Genomic DNA, 19,758 nt, shown 5'->3' with positions numbered 1-19,758 from the left:
GAGCACGATGCCATTTTTATAGAGTTCCAAAGCAACAAAACAAAACAAATTAAAAAAACAAGCAAAACTAAAAAAAGTGTTGTTTAGGGACACATACGTGAAGGTCAATTTTTTTTAAGTGGGGGAATTATAAATACAAATTTCCAAGTAGGCCTCTCTGGGGAGGAGTAGGGAAGTTGAAATAGGGAAGGAACATGCAGGAAACACATGAAATTGATGATATTCTACTTCTCATGTTGACATACTCGTTTTTTGTTATACTGCATTGTCTGCATATAAACTACCTCTATTTTTAATGTATCAAGTAATCCACAATTTAAAAAATTAAGCTGCTCACAGTTTCCCATTGTTCTCAGCACAACCTGGGCCACTGAGATCACCACTCATCATGTGGATAAATCCTACACTTCCTTCCAGCTTCAGCTTAACCGCCACTTGCCCGGAGCACATTAAATATCTCCTCACTCATGCATCCAAAGTGCACGATGACTGTTCAACTGTCACACTCACTGTGGTTAATTACGTGTGTGCTCTTTACTCCCTTGCCTACACTATAAACTGCATGAAGGGAAATATCTCCATCACATCCAAGATTGAATTCTCAGTACCTAGTGCAGAGAACTGTTTGACGAATTAATAGATCCCCCCCCAAAGTAATTTATCGAATGAGTGAATTAATCAGTGAGTGAATGAATAAATTAGAAAAGAGAGGATTGAGGATAAAGTAAAGTAAGAGGAGGATCCCAGGTTGGGTAGATGGAAGAACTTACAACCAAACCAAGACACAGATTCCATTGCCATGAGGCACAAGGAGATAATTACTTTTGCAGTTGAAGTTCAAGGAGCCTTCTGGATCGGGACGAAAGCCATCAATGCAGCTACAGCTGTAGGAGCCCGAGGCATTGGTGCAGATGGAATTGGGGCCACAATGTGACGGATCATGGGAGCACTCATCAATACCTGCAAAGAACTTGAGGCGATCAGACAACCCAGAAGAACCAGGAGATCCTTCTTTCCAGGGATAGTCAGCCACCCCTCTTCTCCCCTCTGCATTCCACGCCTTGGCCTGTGAAGTTCAGCTGTCCATTGCTTGGTGCAAAGCCAGAGCAGGTGCAGAAGTAGCTACCAGGGGTGTTGGTGCATGTCACGTTGGAAAGACACATGTGAAGGCACTCATCAATATCTATAGGGTTGAGAATGGGCATGAGGCAGAGCTGGCTAGAAATCCTGCAAAAGCTATGCTCCCAAAGCATAGAGTTGTCACTAAAAAATAAAATAAAATAAAATAAAATAAATAAAAATATGGTGGCCCAACCAGAAACTTCTGCATCTAGGTTTGCGACATGGGACTAGTTTTCACTTATGGACTGTGAGCACATCCATTTGTCACCTCTGGGCCAAGGTGGTTACAAGGTTAGTGTGCCTTCTCTCTCCTTCCCCATCACTGACTGAACCAGGGAGTCCAAAGCCATAGGTATATAAGAACCTGCAGATGTAAGGAAATGGATTCCTATATAATGTGTGGAGAAAAGCTGCCCACTGCCCAGGCATATCTATATTGGATGGTTATGAAAGTAAGAAATTGCTATTATGTTTAGCTAGTGGTTCTCAGCTGAGGGCAGTTTGCACCCTGATCCCATCCAGGGGACATGGGGCAATGTCTGGTGACATCTTGGGGTGTCCTGACTGGGCTGGGGGTGTACTACTGTGATCTAGTGGGTAGAAGCTAAAGATATTCTCCTCTTGGTGTCACAGAAAACATCTCGAACCAAGAAGTAGGCTTCTCGTTCAACAGCGAGCTCCCCACCTGCAGACACACTTAAGCATCAGCTACGTGAACTCTTGTCAGAAATGACACAAATATTGGGGCTCCTGGGTGTCTCAGTCGGTTAAGCACTGGACTCTTGATTTCAGCTCAGGTCATGATCTCACACTTCTTGAGTTAGAGCCCCGTATTGGGTTCTACCAAGGCGGAGCCTGCTTGGGACTCTCTCTCTCCCTCTTTCTCTACCCTTCTCCCGCTCATTGTCTCTCTCTTTCCATTTCTCTAAAATCAATAAATAAACTTTAAATGAAGGAGCAAGTGGATAAATAAGCAAATAAATAATTTTTAAATATCGCATAAATGGAATTTATATTTTGCAAATGGAACTGGACTAGGCGCGTGGTTTTCAAAATGTTTTGGCTGAAGAAAGTTTTCACTTCATGGAAAGTGAAACTTATTTAGTAGGTAAAACATATAAGAGAGATGATAATGTGACTCATATAGGGGCTCTGGAAAGAATCTTAAGAACACAGAGTACTGTATTAATCTATTTCTAAAGTCTTTTCCAATTCGCCACACTATTGTTCTGCTTCCAGCAATGTCAGTAGCTGCTGAAGGTCAAGGTAAAAAGAAATATAACATTTAAAAAAAAATTTTTTTTAATGTTTTATTTATTTCTAGGAGAGAGAGAGACAGCGTGAGCAGGGGAGGGTCAGAGAGAGAGGGAGCCACAGACTGAAACAGGCTCCAGGCTCTGAGCTGGCAGCCAGCACAGAGCCCGACGCGGGGCCCGAACCCACAAACCGCGAGATCATGACCCAAGCGAAAGTCGGACGCCCAACCGACTAAGCCACCCAGGCGCCCCGAAATATAACATTTTTAATGAAAAGAAGCACACATTTCCCCTGGGGGTTGAAGAACATAAGATGTGCTCTGCAGTGTGTCAGATCCTCCGAAGACGGCCGCCATCAATTCGTTCATTTCCTGTGTGTACTTGTTGGTGGCCCAGCGATCTGAGGAGTTAGTTTTCCCTTCCTTTGCCTGCAGGCTGGCCCCATGACTGTGACCAGGAGAATGCGGCAGAAGGAATGTTCTGGCACTTAAGTTCAGGCCTTACAAGGACTCACAGTTTCTGCTTTCTTCCTCTTGCAGCTTCCCTTACTGCAAACCAGCTGCCATGTTCCCAGGAAGCCCAAGCGACCATGAGGAAGGCCCCATACGGAAACCGAGGGGCCCAGCTGAGCTCCCACCCAGAGACCAGCACCAACTACAAGGAATGTAAGTGAGGCCATTTTGGACCTTGTGCCTTCTTAGTGCACCCGCCCCTCCAAAAAAAAAACACAACACCTAAGTTATCCACAGAATTCTGAGCAGGCAATAAGTGTTGTTTGTAAGCCACTCTGTTCAGGATATGTTGACATCCATTAAAAGTCCTCGGCATGTCTGGGAGCATTACCTGTACATCTGAAATCCTCTGGTTTCTCAGGGGTCCAGACAACAGGTGAAAAGAACCCGGCCAGGAAGAACTCCAAAGAGTGGAGTTCCTGGCACATTCGTCCACATCTAAGCAGAAAACGAGGCTTGTCAACAGGATAAAGGACACTGAGGCCATGGCGGTGCACTGCCCCATCCTGACCGAAGCCAGTGGTTTCCCTGCTCTGCTCGCGCCCTCATAAACACTGCTGACGGGAAGTGCAAAGAGCTATGACTGTGACCCACAGAAATCTTGTGATGAGGCTCTCCACATCTTGGGATAAAATCCAAACTCCTCACTAGAACCCAGGAGACTCTGAGAGCCTGTACCCTCCTAAGTCCACCTTAGTCATCTTTCCTTTCGAATCCCTTAGTGATTCCTGATCCATATTCACTGATTGCCTGTAGGTCCATGAAGGCTCATGTCTGCTCCCTCAGCCTTGAACTCACTTGCCCCCTCGTTCCTTGATAAATCTCAATTCCTTCCCCTAAAATACTATGTTATCAATAATAATAACAACCGAGAGGCATCCAAGTGGAGAGGTGGAGAGCATGGACAGTGTGGGCTCAAAGCTTGGCTCTGTCCCTATTGATTGTGTGTTACTGGTTGCTGTGGGCTGAATTACATCCCCCCCAGATTTATACATTAAAGCCCTAATACTCAGTGAAACAAAGAGCATTTTCAAGATGATTAGTTGACGAGGTATTAAAATGGGATTAGTGTCTGGGGGCACATGGTGGCTCAGGCAGTTGAGCTTCCTAAACTTGGTTTCAGCTCAGGTCATGATCTCAAGGTTTGTGAGTTCAAGCCCAGCATTGGGCTCTGTGCTGATAGTGTAGACCCTGTTTAGTTATCTCTCTCTCTCTCCCTCTCTCTTCTTCTCTCTCTGACCCTTCATGCTCTCCCTTTCTCTCAAAAATAAATAAATAAACATTTTTAAAAAGATGGGATTAGTGCACATAAAACAAGAGGAAGAGAGAGCAGAGATCAATGTCCATTAGGACCCATAGTGAAGGCAGTCATCTGTAAGCCAGGAGGATAGCCCTCTCCAGAACCCAGCTGTGCTCTCAGACTTCCCACCTCCACAAGGAGAGAAAATAGGTCTCAATGTTGAAACCACCCTGTTTGCAGTTTTTTGTTCTGGTGGCCCTGAGCTGACAATGAACAAGGATAGTTCATCTCTGTGTGTCTCGGTGCCATCCTAAGTCAGGTAGGGATAAGAATAGTACTCGCCTCATAGGTTTGTTTGGAGCATTAAAGAAGGTGTCATCTGTGAAGGACTCAGAACAGAGCACGAAGAGTAAGAAGTATGAGGTAAGTATTTGTTAACTCAAAATTAACTGCTAACATGTTGGGAATTTTTGTGACAGGTGGTGAGGAAGATCACTCAAGCAATGCTCATGGCAGCCCTGTGAGGTGCACACCAACATTACTCTCATTTTTCTTATAAGGGAACTGAGTCTTCACAACTGTGCAGAGTCACACAGCTTATGAAAGGCACACTAGGATTTAAAACCAAGCTCTCTCTGGTTCTGGACTTTTATTTTTTATTTATTTTTTTTTAATGTTTTATTTATTTCTAGGAGAGAGAGAGAGAGACAGTGTGAACAGGGGAGGGTCAGAGAGAGAGGGAGTCACAGACTGAAACAGGCTCCAGGCTCTGAGCTGGCAGTCAGCACAGAGCCCGACGCGGGGCCCGAACCCACGAACCGCGAGATCATGACCTAAGCGAAAGTCGGACGCCTAACCGACTAAGCCACCCAGGCGCCCCTCTGGTTCTGGACTTTTAGATAACAACCTCCCAGTCTCTCTTGAGTCCGAGTCTGGGAATTTGGGCTTAAGTCAATGCTGGCCAGTTCAGATCCTGACTCCTCAACTTCCTATCTATTTGACCTTGGAAGGGTTGTTCCTCCACAATGGAGGCCCAGGATCCTCATCTGTAAAATGGGCATAAAATACTGCTAATACCATCAGGTTGTTGGGAAGACACTGAGCACACATATGGCAGAACTCATCTCCAAAGGCAAGGGAATCAAGAGCAAAAATGGACTATTGGGACCTCATCAAGACCAAAAGCTTCTGCACGACAAAGGAAACAATCCATAAAACTAACACCAACCGACAGAATGGGAAAAGAGAGTTGCAAATGACATATCAGATAAAGGGCTAGTATCCAAAATCTATAAGAAACTCACCAAACTCCACACCCAAAAAACAAACAATCCAGTGAAGCAATGGGCAGAAGACGTGAACAGACATTTCTCAAAAGAGAACATCCACATGGCCAACAGACTCATAAAACGATGTTCAACGTCCCTCATCAGCAGGGAAATACACATCAAAACCACACTGAGATACTACCTCATGCTGGTCAGAATGACTAAAATGAATTAATCAGGAGACTATAGATGCTGTCGAGAATGTGGAGAAACGTGCACCCACTTGCAGTGTTGGTGGGAATGTAAACTGATGTACCGCTCTGGAGAACAGTGTGGAGGTTCCTCAAAAAATTAACATTACTCCCCTATTACCCAGCAATAGCACTGTTGGAATTTACCCAAGGGACACAGGAGTGCTGATGCCTAGGAGCACATGTACCCCAAGTTCATAGCAGTACGTTCAACAATAGCCAAATCATTGAAAGAGCCTAATGTCCATCAACTGATAGATGAATCAAGAAGGTGTGGTTTATATACACAATGGAATACTACATGGCAATGAGAAACAATGAAATCTGGCCATGTGTAGCAACGTGGATGGAACTCAAGGGTATTATGCTACATGAAATAAGTCAGGCAGAGAAACACAGATACCTTATGTTTGCACGTATAGGAAGATTAGGAGGAACTTAACGGAGGACCATGGGGGAGGAGAAGGGGAAAAATAGTTGGGGAGAGGGATGGAGGCGAACCTTGAGAAACTCTTGAATGTTGAGAACAAACTGAGGGCTGATGGGGGGAGGGGGAGGGGAGTGATGGGTATGGAGGAGGGCCCTTGTGGGGATGAGCACTGGGTGTTATACGTAAACCAACTCGACAATAATCTATTTTTAAAAAAAAGAGAGAAAGAAAGAAAGAAAGAGAGGGTTGGAAGGCAATGCCAATGTTGATTGGTAGGGTGGGGAAGAACTATATAAATAGTCCAACTCCAAAAGATGCATTATTCTCAGGGCCTTGAGCACCAGGCTCTGCACTTCCTACCACATGCCTTGTTTATTTCCTTCTCCCAAGTGTATCCCTTTTCTTATGAACAGCTTCCTCTTTTGTCTGCAGGGGCTGCCTAACGCTTTGCAGATTTCCGGCACATTATCACTTGTGGCATCTCATCTGAGCTTTCCATTACCCTTTTCCTCTGTGGCTCAATTGCTCACAACTCAAACCCGCCCCAAACCGGAACCACAACCCAAGTGACTGGGCACCTGCCAACCTCTCTTTCTCCTCTTCTGCCTCCTCCCATCAGCCATGCTCACCTTTGCTCAGTTTCCCAAATGCTTTCCGGTCTCAGGACTTGTGCGTGCACCGACTTGCTAGCCCTCCCTAATCACACAAACGATTCCTTATAATAAATCTTTACCTGTATGTATCCATCCTATTGGCTCTGGTTCTCTGGATAACTCTTGACAAATACAAACTGCCTGCTGTGTGTCGGGCACTATTCTGGGCACTGTGGATTCATCAGTGGAACAAGACACACAAAATTCCCCAACTTCAACAGAGTGGATAATCCGGAGAGGTGAGGGCAAGGGATATAATGTCAAACTACAGTAGTCACGGAGAAGATGACACATGAGCTGAAAATAGAGAAGGTGGGCGGGGGGGGGTGTCCCTGTTTACATATAGGGCAAGAGCATCCCAAACAGAGGGCACAGCTCATGCAAAGGTCCTAGGGCAGGACTGGGCCTGGGGTATCGGAGAAACAGCGAGGAGATGTGTAGGACTGGAGCACAGCGAGCAAGGGGGAGAGAGGATGATGGCAGGGCAGGGTGGGAATGAAGCAAGTCCTGTAGTGCCTTGGGGGCCTCAGGGAATACTTGGTTTTACCCCAGGGAGATTGGAGCCCTGAGGGGGTGTGGGCAGAGGAGGGCAGGACCTGACTCAGATCGTCTGGTGGCGATCACTTAACTGACCCAAGCATGGAAGGAAAACTCCAAGTGCCAAAAAGACTTTTAAAAATATAAGTAGAGCTTCCGTTTCATTGGTGCCTCCCGAGCACCAGTCCCCTTCCGCACATTTTCTGCAAGCCCCACAATAATGCTTCCAGGTGGGTTGACCTAGTGATCTGGATTCCCCAGGGCTCTCCTTATGTTAGCAAAGTCCAGAGTCCTGGGAATCCCCTTCCTGGTTGAAGGCAAGCCAGGACAGTGGTCACATCTTCTTCAAGGCAAACAGTAGGCCTCCATTTTACAGATGTGCAATCTGATGCCCAGGCGAGCTTGTGGAGCCTCTCCCGGGTCACACAACAGGTCAGAATGCAAAACAAGAGTAAGCAGAACGAGTAGAAAGAGTGAAGGTTGGCAGTGTGTCCAGGGACCCTGGTCACAGGCTTTGCCCCCCAAACTCCAGCAAGAACAGGATAATTTACATTTCTCTGAGAAGCAGGAGGGTCAACATCGTTGAGCACCAGTTTTGTTCCAGGTGCCAGTTAATGCTCATTGAAACCCAGCCTTATTAATCCCTCTTATCCCCTTTTTTATGGAAGCTGAAGTCTTGGGGGATTTACTGCAATACCTGAGTGCCGGAACCAAGACCTGAACCCAGGAAATGTGACTCCAGAGCCCAGCTCTTGACAATGCACACTGAATGGAATCCTCACAACTATCCCATTACATTGTGGGAGGGTTGTCGCTGTACCCATTAATCAGATGACAAAACTGAGAGACGGAGCTGCTTGCCCAAGGGCTAAGTGCCTTCCGTCTGGGGGAGTCTCTTTATCAACATGCGTGCCCTGCCACCCAGCCTGCAGGCAGAGGAATGAGAAGCCATCGGCTCCCCTTGAAAGTGGCCGGGAGCCAGCCAGCCTCTGTATTTCTCTGAATGAGGGTGATTCAGCAGAGAGAGATACAAAAGCAGCAACAGGTACCGTCTCTTCCTGGGCCTTCACCTACATCAGCTCATGAGCTCTTCCCATCTTGCCAGGTCAGGAGAGGGTAGATTCTGGTCGCTCTTGGCACCTGCCATCTGCGTTACCGGCTTGGTATACCTATCCCCGAGCTGTTTCACTGGCTTGGAGGCAATGACCGGCAGACAGATGCTGGAACGTCACAGCAAGCCTCCCCCTTGATCTGAGCAGGTGAGCCCCTGGGGTGCACTTCACGCCCCAGGGCTGCCTGTGAGACCAGGCTGTGGCCGAGGCTCTCCCCAAACACCTTCCATGTGGCTCTGTCTGTCCCTGCTCTGTCCTGCTTCCCTCGTTCCCCTGCAAGTGCCTCCTGACAGCCCTCCCTCAGTAAATTACTCACACAAGAATCCTCTCATCAGCCTCTGCTTCTGCAGACACTGACTAAAAGCGGATGGTAACCCATATTTTGGTACCTTTCTGTTTTGTTTGCATCTTTTTCTAAGAAGGTAATGAGTGCTTGCAAAAGAAGACCTCAGGGGCGCCTGGATGGCTCAGTTGGTTAAGTGACCATGGCTTGGCTCAGCTCATATCATGGTTCGTGGGTTCGAGCCCCGCATCAGGCTCTGTGATGACAGCTCAGAGCCTGGATCCTGCTTCGGATTCTGTGTCTCCCTCTCTCTCTCTGCCTCATCCCCCACTCATGTTCTGTCTCTGTCTCTCAAAAATAATTAAAAAATGTTAAAAAGCTGTAAAGACAAGAAAACTTCAAGCAGTGCAGAAGTATATAAAGTAAAAGTGAAGATCTCAGTCCCCCATCCTTATACACACAGGTAACCACTGTCAACAGCTTAGAGTGAATCCTCTCAAAGACAGGTCCTTTTCAAAGCCTCAGTCATGCAAATGTATTATTAAATACAGATTAATACAGATTAAATACAGATACATTTATAAATTCACACAATTTTATGGACACAGATGGGATCGTGGAATATAGAATCTACTGTGCTTCTCCACAACAGTAGTTACTAATCATAGATGGCTGCGTTTAAATCTGAAAAAATATTTTTAATGGAAACATTCCATTCTTCAGTCCTATTAGCCCTATTTCAGTTGTTCACTAGCGCCTTTTGACCAGGGGTCACCGTACATCCAGAATATGTCCATCATCACAGAAAGTTCTGTTGGACGATACGGTTGTATTATTACTTGCTTTTGCATTGGAGGTAGGTCTTGCAAACCAAGAGAAGCAACATTAGTAAAGCACAGAAGCTGGGTGATGGGTACATGGGAGTTTGTTACACTATTTCCCCTACTTTGAAGGTTTAAATGTTTCTATAATAAAAATTAGAGAAGAATATGTTTGGGGCACCTTTCCATGTCGGTCCCTACAGACTTAACTCATGCTTTTGAACATCTGTGTACCTTCCATTGTGTCCATAGGACGTGACCGTGACAGAAACGGCTTGTAGGCAAAAATCAAGCAGTTACTCCACACTCCCTGTCCATACTACGAAGCTGTCACTGGCAAGCAGCTGTCCAACCTCAACTACATTTCCAGCTCACCTTGTGTCCAGGTATGGCCATATGACCTTGAACAAATACAGCGTGCATCATTGCCAGTACGGGGTTTTTATAAAGTGGGTGTGCATTCTCCACTGTTCCTTTTTCCTTCTTCTAAGGTCTGCACAAGACTCTAAGACCCTAGCACGGCTGAGCCACAAGACAGAAGGAGTCCAGGTCTCTGAATTATGGCTTGGGGAATGCCACTCACTGATCAGAAATATCTGCATTAGATCCTTAAACAAACAAAAATTAAATTTCTTTGTATTAAGCCATGGACAGTTTGGGTTTGTTACAGTAGCTAGTGTTACTCTATGAAACACAACATCTTATTCAGCCAGTCCCGTCGTGTAGACATTGTTCATTCCAAGTTGTTACCAAAGTAGTTTAAGCACACATTCTCGCATCTATGGTGATGTTTCTCTATAAATTATATGAATATCATTTGGAATAAATTTCTGGATTAGGAATTGCTGCGTCGATGTGTATATACATTTTAAAAATACGTTTAATGTTTATTTATTTTTGAGAGTGAGAGATAGTGTGAGCATAGGAGGGGCAGAGAGAGAAGGAGACCCAGATTCTGAAGCAGGCTCCAGGCTCTGAGCTGTCAGCACAGAGCCCAACGAGGGGCTCGAATTCTGGAATTGCAAGATCATGACCTGAGCCGAAGTGGGATGCTTAACCAACTGAACCATCCAGGAGCCCCAAAGTGTATATGCATTTTTATAACATATTATTAAGTATAATAGACACAGAAAAGCACAAATATCATAAGTGGACACTCAGATGAACTATTGCAAAGTTGACATCTCGTTTTTATGAAAAATAGTTATACATTTTTAATCCCAATAGTGCTCAGTTTTCCCATATGTTAAGGCTTTTGAATTCTCACTTACAAATTCCTTGTACATGCTTCAACTATAACATCTCTCACACTCTCTACGTGGGGCACACATTCTTTCTTATCTTTAACTGCCCACCTTGCCTGTGCTGTATCAGACCTGGGCTAGGTCCCAGAGCTGTGGAAATTAATACAATGACTTCCTTACCAGCCAAGGGCTTTCTGGAATCAATGATAATAATCATTTTTTCAAAATTAAGGTGACCCTTTTGGAAATACATGATTTTCTCTTTTCCACTTATATGGATGTGAATCCACTCCCCAACACACTCTGCCAAAGAATTTCATCTTCTTCAGGAAAAAGTAAGATGTCTTAGCAGTAGACACATGATGAAAGCAAAGTAGCAACATTCAGGTTTTAATTACCAAACTAGATGTTTGGGTTTCCAGCAAGATATGAGTCTTGAAAGAAAGCCTTATAAGAGAAATGAGTCTGGGGGATCTAGTATACAGCATGGTGACTCTAGTTAAAAATACTGTCCTACAGGGGCACCTGGGTGACTCAGTCGGTTAAGCATCCAACCGTGGGTCAGATCTCAGTTCGTGGGTCTGAGTTTGAGCCCCGGATCAGTCTCTCTGCTGACAGCCCAGAGCCCACCTCAGATCCTCTCTCTCTGCCTCTCCCTTGCTCATGAGCGTGTGCACACACACGCTCTCTTCTCTCTCTCTCTCAAAAAATAAACATTTAAAAACAAAACAATAGTGTAGTATATGCTTGGTAGTTGCTATGAGTAGATCTTAAATAGCTTCAACTACGAAAGAAAGGTGATGAAGATGTTAGTGGACACTGTGCTGGTAATCATTTCTCAATATATGTGTGTATCAAGTCAACAGTGTACACCTTAAACTAACACAGATTGTTATACGTCAGACATAACTCAATCAAAACAATTTTCAGGAATCAGGTTTGGAGGACTAGAAGGTAGAGTTTTCAATAAGCCTAGGCGTAAGGCAAATACCTATCACAAGGGAAGAGAAAAAACTATGGGAAGCTAATTGAGAGAGGAGATGAGAAGGACCTATCAGAACACCTGTTCCTCTGCCACCTCACCTCAGAAAATCCCACACCGAATGGGTGAATTTAGGATATCAAGAGTAGGGGCTGACTTCTCCCAAAAGAAAGCAGGTAGGGTTTCCAAGTTAGAAGAGAAGGTTGCTTTCTGTGGGTATCACATCTAACAAGGTGTGAAAGCCAACAATTAGAACCCACAGAGGGAAGTAGCTAGTAGGTAGTTCTAAGAAAGCTCTTTTTGTTTATTACAGCATGAACACAGAAAGCAGAAGCTCTTGCATGGACCCCTGGGGCGGGGGGGAAGCTGCTGAGAGGAGAATGACACAAGCAAGGTGGGGCCATGCTCTACCAGTAGACAAAACACCCCAGACAAAACACCCCAACCAGAGTCTACCTTCCACATCCATAAGATCCTAGAAGTTGCCCCTATACCAATATCCAGCTGCCATCTTGGGAGGGTAGGAAATTGGAAAGATTAACTGTTTGTACAACATAGACTGAGTTTCCCAGAGAAGGCTGAGCCAGGAAACTGAGACACTGAGAACACTACGAACTGGCAATATTTTCCCTCTCCATCCAGCAGGAGCTTAGACGGAAGAAGGAAACAATACATTTTAAAAATGCAGTCCCACCACACTACCATTTATGACGTTCTTATCACATGTACCAGGTGGTTAACCAAGTTACCTCTTTTGATTTAGGCTTCCAACATCCCTGTAGATGGGAACCTTTGGTATCTGTATTTCACAGCTGAGGAAAGTGACAATCAGAGCGGTTTTGTGTGCGTTATCTGAGGTCACACAGTGAATGCAAGACCACATAGGTAAAAGCCTAGAACAGGAACTAGGAGACCCAGATATTATTTATCCCTTTCTTTGGCACTAAGTAACTCCCAGCAAGTGTTCAGCTGCAGCTCAGCCTCCTGGGACACAAGGGTCTCCTCCCCAGAAAACACCTTCCTGCACATTGAGCATATGGATTCTCTTTGACCAACTTACCAGTTGTCGTTGATTCTATTGAGAAAAAATGTGAGCTGCATAAACCACAACACCCTATAAACAAAGAAAAGAAAAATATCATGAACCATCAAGAAGCAATGTGGGCTTAATCTGACAAAGTGCTCCAGTTCTGATGAGTCCATATGAGAGATCCAACTGAGTGACACACAATATTTCATATAATGTTCACAGAAGCCATTCCTGCTTTTTTGCACTGTATGGTTTTCGTTTTGTTTGTATCATCTTAATTTTTTTCAAGGACAGAACAAAAACGTACCAGCTGACTTTCAAAAACATACACTAAGACATGTACTCTCAAAAAAAAGAGAATTCCCCAAATTAGCAAAACCTGGCTCTTGGGGATAGATCCCCTCCCCCATGCTCGCTCACTTGCTCTTTCTCTCTCTCTTGCAAATCTAAATAAACTTTTAAAAAATTGGCTAAAAGGCAGTGCAGCCCCCAGCACTTAGCTCTTTTCCAACATTACAGCCTCCACTTCCACAACCCCCACAACCACCACCCTCTGAACCCACCATCTCTACCCCCAGCACCAATGACGTCATCACCACCTTTTGCTGATTAACTTCAAGACAGAATAAGGCACTAGAGCTAATATCAGGGCGGACAGGCCAAAGCAACAACTTGGCATTCCTGCAGGTGGAGTCCACGAGTTACCTACTCCTTCTAATGAAGCCTCCCAGTCAGCAGGTCCAATAGCTTCTAAATCCCAACATTCCAGTTCATTTTCACTAGCTGAAATCCTCTTGCTAGTTAATTATTTTAGAGGCAACAGAGCATCATTTTTCAGCATGCCAACTCTAGAGTCAAAATGCTTGAGCTTAAAAATCTGGCTTCATGAATTACTGACTGCATGGCCTTAGGAAAGTTATTCACTCTCTTTGGGCTTAAGTTTTCTCTTCCACAAATAGATGCACTGATGCCCAGGTGGGGAAGCCTGCACTTGTTGCTTGAAACACTGTCCTGCATTCATAGATTTGAACAAGTGACCAACATTTGAAAGACAGGAAGAAAACCAGAACAGAGATAATAAACAAGAACAACACAATGTGACGCCTGAAGAAAGGAAAATAAGAGACAGGAAGGCTCCATCTCATGGCTCGGGCTCAGCACAAATATCACCCCCCCTGAGAAGCCTTCTCTGACTTCACCCTTCAACATAACCCCCAGTCACTCTCTTCTTTCATAGCACTATTGCTGCCTGAAAAGCTTTTGTGTAGTTATTATTTGGAATTGGATAGCATAGGACAAAGTGTAGTACTTCTTAGCTAAGTAGTCTTGGAAAAATTATTTAATCTCTTTTACCTCAGTTTCTTCCTTGATAAAATGAGGCTATTAGGGACCCAATATTGGAAGAGGTTGGTGAAGACATCTAAGGAACTTACAATGGTGCTAATGGGTGTTTGTTTTCCTGTAAGTGGCTTCTTTCTCTTCTGCCTGACCTTCCTCCTATGATATCAGATTCATGACTGCAAGAAATACGTGTTAAACAGATGACTACAAGGAAAGTCAAGCCTGACAGATGGAATTCCCTATACGGAGTGATTTTTGTCAAAGGTCCTACAAGGAAGGTGTTGGTAGTGTCCAGCCTAAGACTGGGGTCCCTGGCTGGATGCTCCATGGTCTTCCTTTTTCCCTGGATCCTATTTCCAGTTCAGGCTTCCCCCAACCCTCCCACAACCATTCAGCCCACACTCACCCCATAAGAGGAGCAAGCTGAGGTTCCTCATGGTCCCATGCGTCTGTCATTCAAAGAAGGGAACCTCTTCCTTGTTCTCCGGGTTTTCAATAGCAGAAGATATGGGGAGAGGATAGGGGTGGAGCCAGAATTGCTCAACGCCAGCAGGGCAAGACAGCCCTTTTTGCTGAATTTTTCTAGATGAGGATAGTGTGGCAAACCCCTAATTTTCTCTTTCTGCCCTGAAGAAGACAAGTTGATCCAGCTGCTGTGTTGCTGTGGTCCCATTCTCCAGCCTTTCTCCTTCTCCCAACACTTGCTTTTCTTCTTTTCCCATCATCACCAACCTCTCAGCCTTCTTTCCCTGCACCTCCAAGTAACCTACCACCATCTGTCCCCAGCAAAGTGAAGACCGGACTCAAAGGGATCTTCCCAGCCTGCCCCACACAGACAGCCATCTCAGCCTTCACGGATCAGGTGCCATTCTAGACACATGGCATTGAAATTCACTTTCAGCATCACATCCACATCATCGAGTAGAGATTCTGACACCCAACCATCTTACAACGACAACAACCAACATTATAATTAAAAAAGAGAGTGAAGATGGAGACAGGGGTTGTGATTATCAAAGGTCACTTGGAGTTGAGATTTGAATCCAGATCCTCTGGCTCCAAGGCCTTGCCCTTGAACCATTCCATCTGCCTCCAGGTCTCCTACATGTGACCCCAGCACAGCAGCACCTCCAACTCTGCATGCACGATCTCACACACACAGACATCTGGTAATGCCTCAGCCAGAGTCCCCAGAAGCTGATGCTGAGACTGGGATTCTAATGAAAGTAGTTTATCAGGGAGGTGACCCCAGAAAATCCCAGCTGAGGAGGGGAGCAGGGAGATGGGGGCGGGAAAGGGTCCCTAGTGGCCACATCTTCCAGCAAGTTGCACAGTGAGAAACTGGAGCATGATTCTCTGAAAGGCAGCCCAGAACATTCTCAGTTACCCCAACTGAGAAGCAAGGGAGCTGGGGTATATATACAATAGCTACTACCGGTCACAGATTGAGGCTTGTATCAACCCCCAACGCTTTGGGCCTGGCTTCCAAACAGAGAGAATGTGTATAACCTGAGTGTAAGCCTGTCAAGTGACAAATGTCAGTCTAGTGTGCCCTGAAGGGTTCAGGGTCATGGGTGTGGGTTGGCACCAAAAGCATCTATCACATGCTGAAAATGAGGCACAAAAGCTAACGTCAAGTTCTTGCGAAGAAATGCCCCACATGTTTCTGCATTCTCCCATTTGCTCCATGCAAAGCAAAGTACCCCCCTTGGAGGTATGATCACTGAGAAGACTCATCAATGGCCCCCTGTGTGTGCATCAAGGGACCCTGCCCATGTGACTGCAGTTAAGAGCAGCACAGAAACACAGCAAATTCCAAGGAAGAGGATAAACAAGAGGTGTGTTGTGTTACGGAGAAGCCCTGGGGGATAAACAGACTCTAGAGCCAAATCACCAGGAGTTCATATCCCATATCCTCTGCTAGCTAGTCATGTTCTTAATCTCTCTGTGCCTCAACATTCCCATGGTTAAAGTGGGCCCAATAATCTTAGGCTCTACTTCGTAGGGCTGATGTGTGCTTCTGAGGAGCAGGCACACATGACATGTCTAGAACAAAGCCTGGTGTGCAGGAAAAACTCAAGCGTTGGTATGACAGCCACAAGAGGTAGAATCAGACCGAGAATCAAGTCCTGACTCCAGTGTGTTCTCATAGTGACTTTGGCAAGTCACTTCCCTCTGTAGCTTCATCTGGAGAATGAGGGTAACAACAGGCCATGACCCAAAGGATCGCTGTGGAGCGTGTGCTATAATGTAGGGCAATACAGCCAACTGGAAGCAATTTCTGGGACTTGCACATTCCTCTCTAACCCTTGTTCCATGCATCCAAAGTGTGGACACTAGAGGCAGACAGACAAATGCAGTGGCTTTAACTCACATTCACAGATTCCTTGATACTCTTCCCTTCAAGAGGGAGAGCTCTCCTTGGGTGTGCGCTGGGCTTCTTCAACAGGACAAGGAGCGTGTGACACTGTGGCATCTGAAGCATCTGAGATGAGAGAATCACTGTGGCTTCCTATTTGCTCTCTCCTTGTGGGATCATTCACCAGGGGAAGCCAGCCACCCAGCATGAGGAGGAAATGAGGTTTGTGGTCAATGGCTTGCCTGGGACCTCCTGGGGAACCCTGATCCAGAACCACCCAGCTGAGCCACTTCCAGATTCCCAGGCACTCAGAAACTAGAAGAAACTACAACCTTGTTGTCTAAAGCTTCCAATGTTGGAGTGGAAGGGTATGCAGACAGAGACAACTGGTCTACCTAGAAGCAATTTTCCCCATTAGCAAAAGTAGGACAACACCAGCTTCATAGGGTTTGAGGTTTAATGTAATGAAAGCACAAAATCGTGCCTGGCACAGATTAAATGCTCAGTAAAATTTTATGGTATTACCGTCATTATTCTCTTGTTATACTAGATTGTCATGGCTACTCATAGGAGCCCTTGTACCAGCGAATGTCTGAACAGGAGAAGTCAGCAAAGATCCTTTCATGCAAAACCTTCTAAAGTGGGTGAGTTTAGACTTGATCCTCAGGGCATCAGAAGGAATTTCAGCAAGGTTGAAAGGCAGACTGGGGCTTTACACTAGCCATGCCCTGGACCCAGCAGGAGCCCCCTCCCCTGGGAAGGCTGGGGCTGCATCCAGAGGAGAGAAAAGTGAGATGGCCTGGTCTAAGGCAGGGGCTATGGGGACCAAGAGGAAGTTAGGAAGCCAGTACAGCAGACTGGGGAACACCTGGAGGTTTAGGGGGAGGAAAAGTCTGAAACAAAGATAGTTGACATTCAGAATGGGGAAGGGCAGGGGACAGGCTGCAAACCTGTTCCCCAGGTGTGATATTGTGTGACATTCCTAGGGAACTTCAGGGGTCCAAGAAGAAAGGGAAGGGGAAAAACAAAGGGTTAACTGATAGGGGTCATGGTCCTGCAGGAGCTAAGTCTCCATCACTTTCCATCCTGATGTGGGGAACAAAGGCAGAAGGAAATGGTAGATAGAACTAAATTTTCTTATAACCTGCAGCCCATTGACAACTACTTGAGGCAGGCAGAGTAAAATATTGCTCCAGGAATTCCTTACTGTCTTAATGTCACTGCTTTGCTACAGGGAAACACAACCTTAGCCTGTCACTAGCTAGGTTTCCAGTATCCTGTGAGTCTTCTTTAGCATATGAAAATCTCACTGGAAACTTCCCCTGGACTTTACCTTCCTGGACTCCATAGTATATAACCTGTCTCTCCTCGTGGTCCAGGGCAGCTCTTCTAGCCCACAGGTCCTGTCCCCGTGCCTCAATAAATCATCTTTTTGCACCAAAGACATCTTCAAGAATTCTTTCTTGGTCGTCAGCTCCATACCCCACGAACCCCACTATCACCCCAAAGCCTCGACAACCTCCCAGATAAATGACTTGTTCTCAGCTCCTTTTCTCAGGGTCTGCTTCTGGAGGGACGCAACCCAGGACGCGGCGTAACAACACAAGTGTCTCCTGCCCTCGTTTGACACAGTCTCTGTGAAAGAAAGGGCAGAGTTCACCATCCACCAGCTGTGTGGCCTTGATCCTGCTACTTCTCCAGAGGGCCCTTGGGCTCAAGTGAGGACAGTGTCAGCACCTTCTCTGCCGGAAGGTCAGGACTGAATGGGATGCGTGTGCAATTTGCTCACCATGGAACCTGGTGCAGTGATGATGCAAAGGGGGAAATGGTGCTTGGGAGCTGCAAGCAATAGGCAAAAGGCGGCAGGAGTTATGTCGTCTCCCCTGAAAAGGGCTCCATCCCTCTCCGTGAGGCAGGTTGCAGACCCCAATTTCCTTCCCCTGGAATTGGGCAATGACTAAGCTCACCTCCAGAATTCCTGACATGTGATCCTGACAGAGTCAGCAGGACAGTGAGGCCTGGAACAGAGACAGGGGGACAGTTCAGTCTGGCTGAAGCCCGGGGGGAATAGAAGCTTCGTCTCCCACCACCCAGGGAATACCTGTGCTAACTTCACCGCAGTCTTCCAGGTAGATTACAAAGGCGAGGGTCAGGGAGGGCATCATATATTAATGAAGCGGGCACGGGGCCATCTGGTTGCGGCTGTAAGAGGGCCTACACCCAGTTTCAATGTGGGAAGTTTTGTGTGGTGGGCGAGGGTGGGTGGGAGTTCCCACACCTACAGTCAGTGCTCTGACACCAACTAGGTGTCCTACAATTCAGCTCAACTTCCACACCATCTACCAGAGACAGCAGCAGACCCCATAGGTTAAAGGCTTGCTCCCACAAGACCCCCCCCTTTCAGAAGCCTTAGAAATCCTAGGTTGTTATCTGCTCCTCGAGTTGCATTAATGCGCTACAGCAGCTCACAGAACCATTTCAGTTACTAGATTGCTGACTGTAATACCTAAATCTAACTGATTCCATTTCAGATTAAACCTCCATCTTGAGAGTGAACTAGGCCCGAACCTAGTCCCAGGTTCTGCCCTTAGTCACTTCCTAGCTATGGCAACAGCCAATCAGTTTAAAACAGGTGCCTATATCCTAAGACGTTCCGGTTGGCAGTTTGCAGTCAGGCCAGATGGGCCAAACCAATTGGGTGCTGACAAGACAGCCTGTACCTATCAGGAGTCTGCCAGGAGGCTGCCAAGCTGGAACGCCGCAAATTCCACTGTAAGCACAATGAAAAGCCCTGCGATCACGAGCTCGGGGCTCCATATCTTCTCCGCTGCATCGGGGTACATTGGAGTCCCTGCTCGAGTTTGTAATAAAGACCCTTTTGTACTTGCATCCGTGTCGGCTCCTTGGGGGTCTCAGGGGACTCATGAATTGGGCATAACATGACCTGTTAGGAAGAGGTATCACTCAGGAACACGGGAGGGAGGGGACGTATGGAGCAAAGTACCGGGAAGGGCGCAGAGCCTCCTTGCCCTCTCTGAGGGCCATTCGCCCCAGACCTGCTTCACCAGCCCCAGCAGCCTCTAGGGTCTTCAGGAGGCTTCCTCACTCAGGCTCCGCAGATTAGATCCTTCGCCCCTGCCTGCTCTTCACCCTCCAGCTCCTCGCCCCGCCCCGAAAATCAGGGGGTGGGGCTGAAAGGGCTAGGCTTCTAGTTCAACGTGATTGGCTCCCCTCCACCAGCCCCGCCCCCAGATCCCAGCCCTGCCCCCCCCCCTCGCTCCACTACCCGCCCCCAGCCCCGCTCGCCCCACCCCAGC

The 19,758-nt window shown here is 46.5% G+C and overlaps 1 long non-coding RNA gene across 1 annotated transcript; it reads right to left on the bottom strand.

Moving 5' to 3' along the window:
* Positions 1–1,132: 1,132 nt before the first annotated feature.
* Positions 1,133–14,542, bottom strand: LOC120227308. The gene is made up of 3 exons (XR_005527222.1): positions 14,489–14,542; positions 12,772–12,825; positions 1,133–1,183 (listed from the first exon to the last, which is right to left on the bottom strand). It is a non-coding gene; the product is annotated as an uncharacterized LOC120227308 (long non-coding RNA).
* Positions 14,543–19,758: the final 5,216 nt, after the last annotated feature.

The sequence above is a fragment of the Hyaena hyaena genome, unplaced genomic scaffold, assembly GCF_003009895.1.
Source record: "Hyaena hyaena isolate Hyena2069 unplaced genomic scaffold, ASM300989v1 scaffold_2231, whole genome shotgun sequence".
Classification (NCBI taxonomy): Eukaryota; Metazoa; Chordata; class Mammalia; order Carnivora; family Hyaenidae; genus Hyaena; species Hyaena hyaena.
The sequence above is the reverse complement of the archived record's forward strand: the minus strand, read 5'-3'. Positions and strand labels throughout refer to the sequence as shown.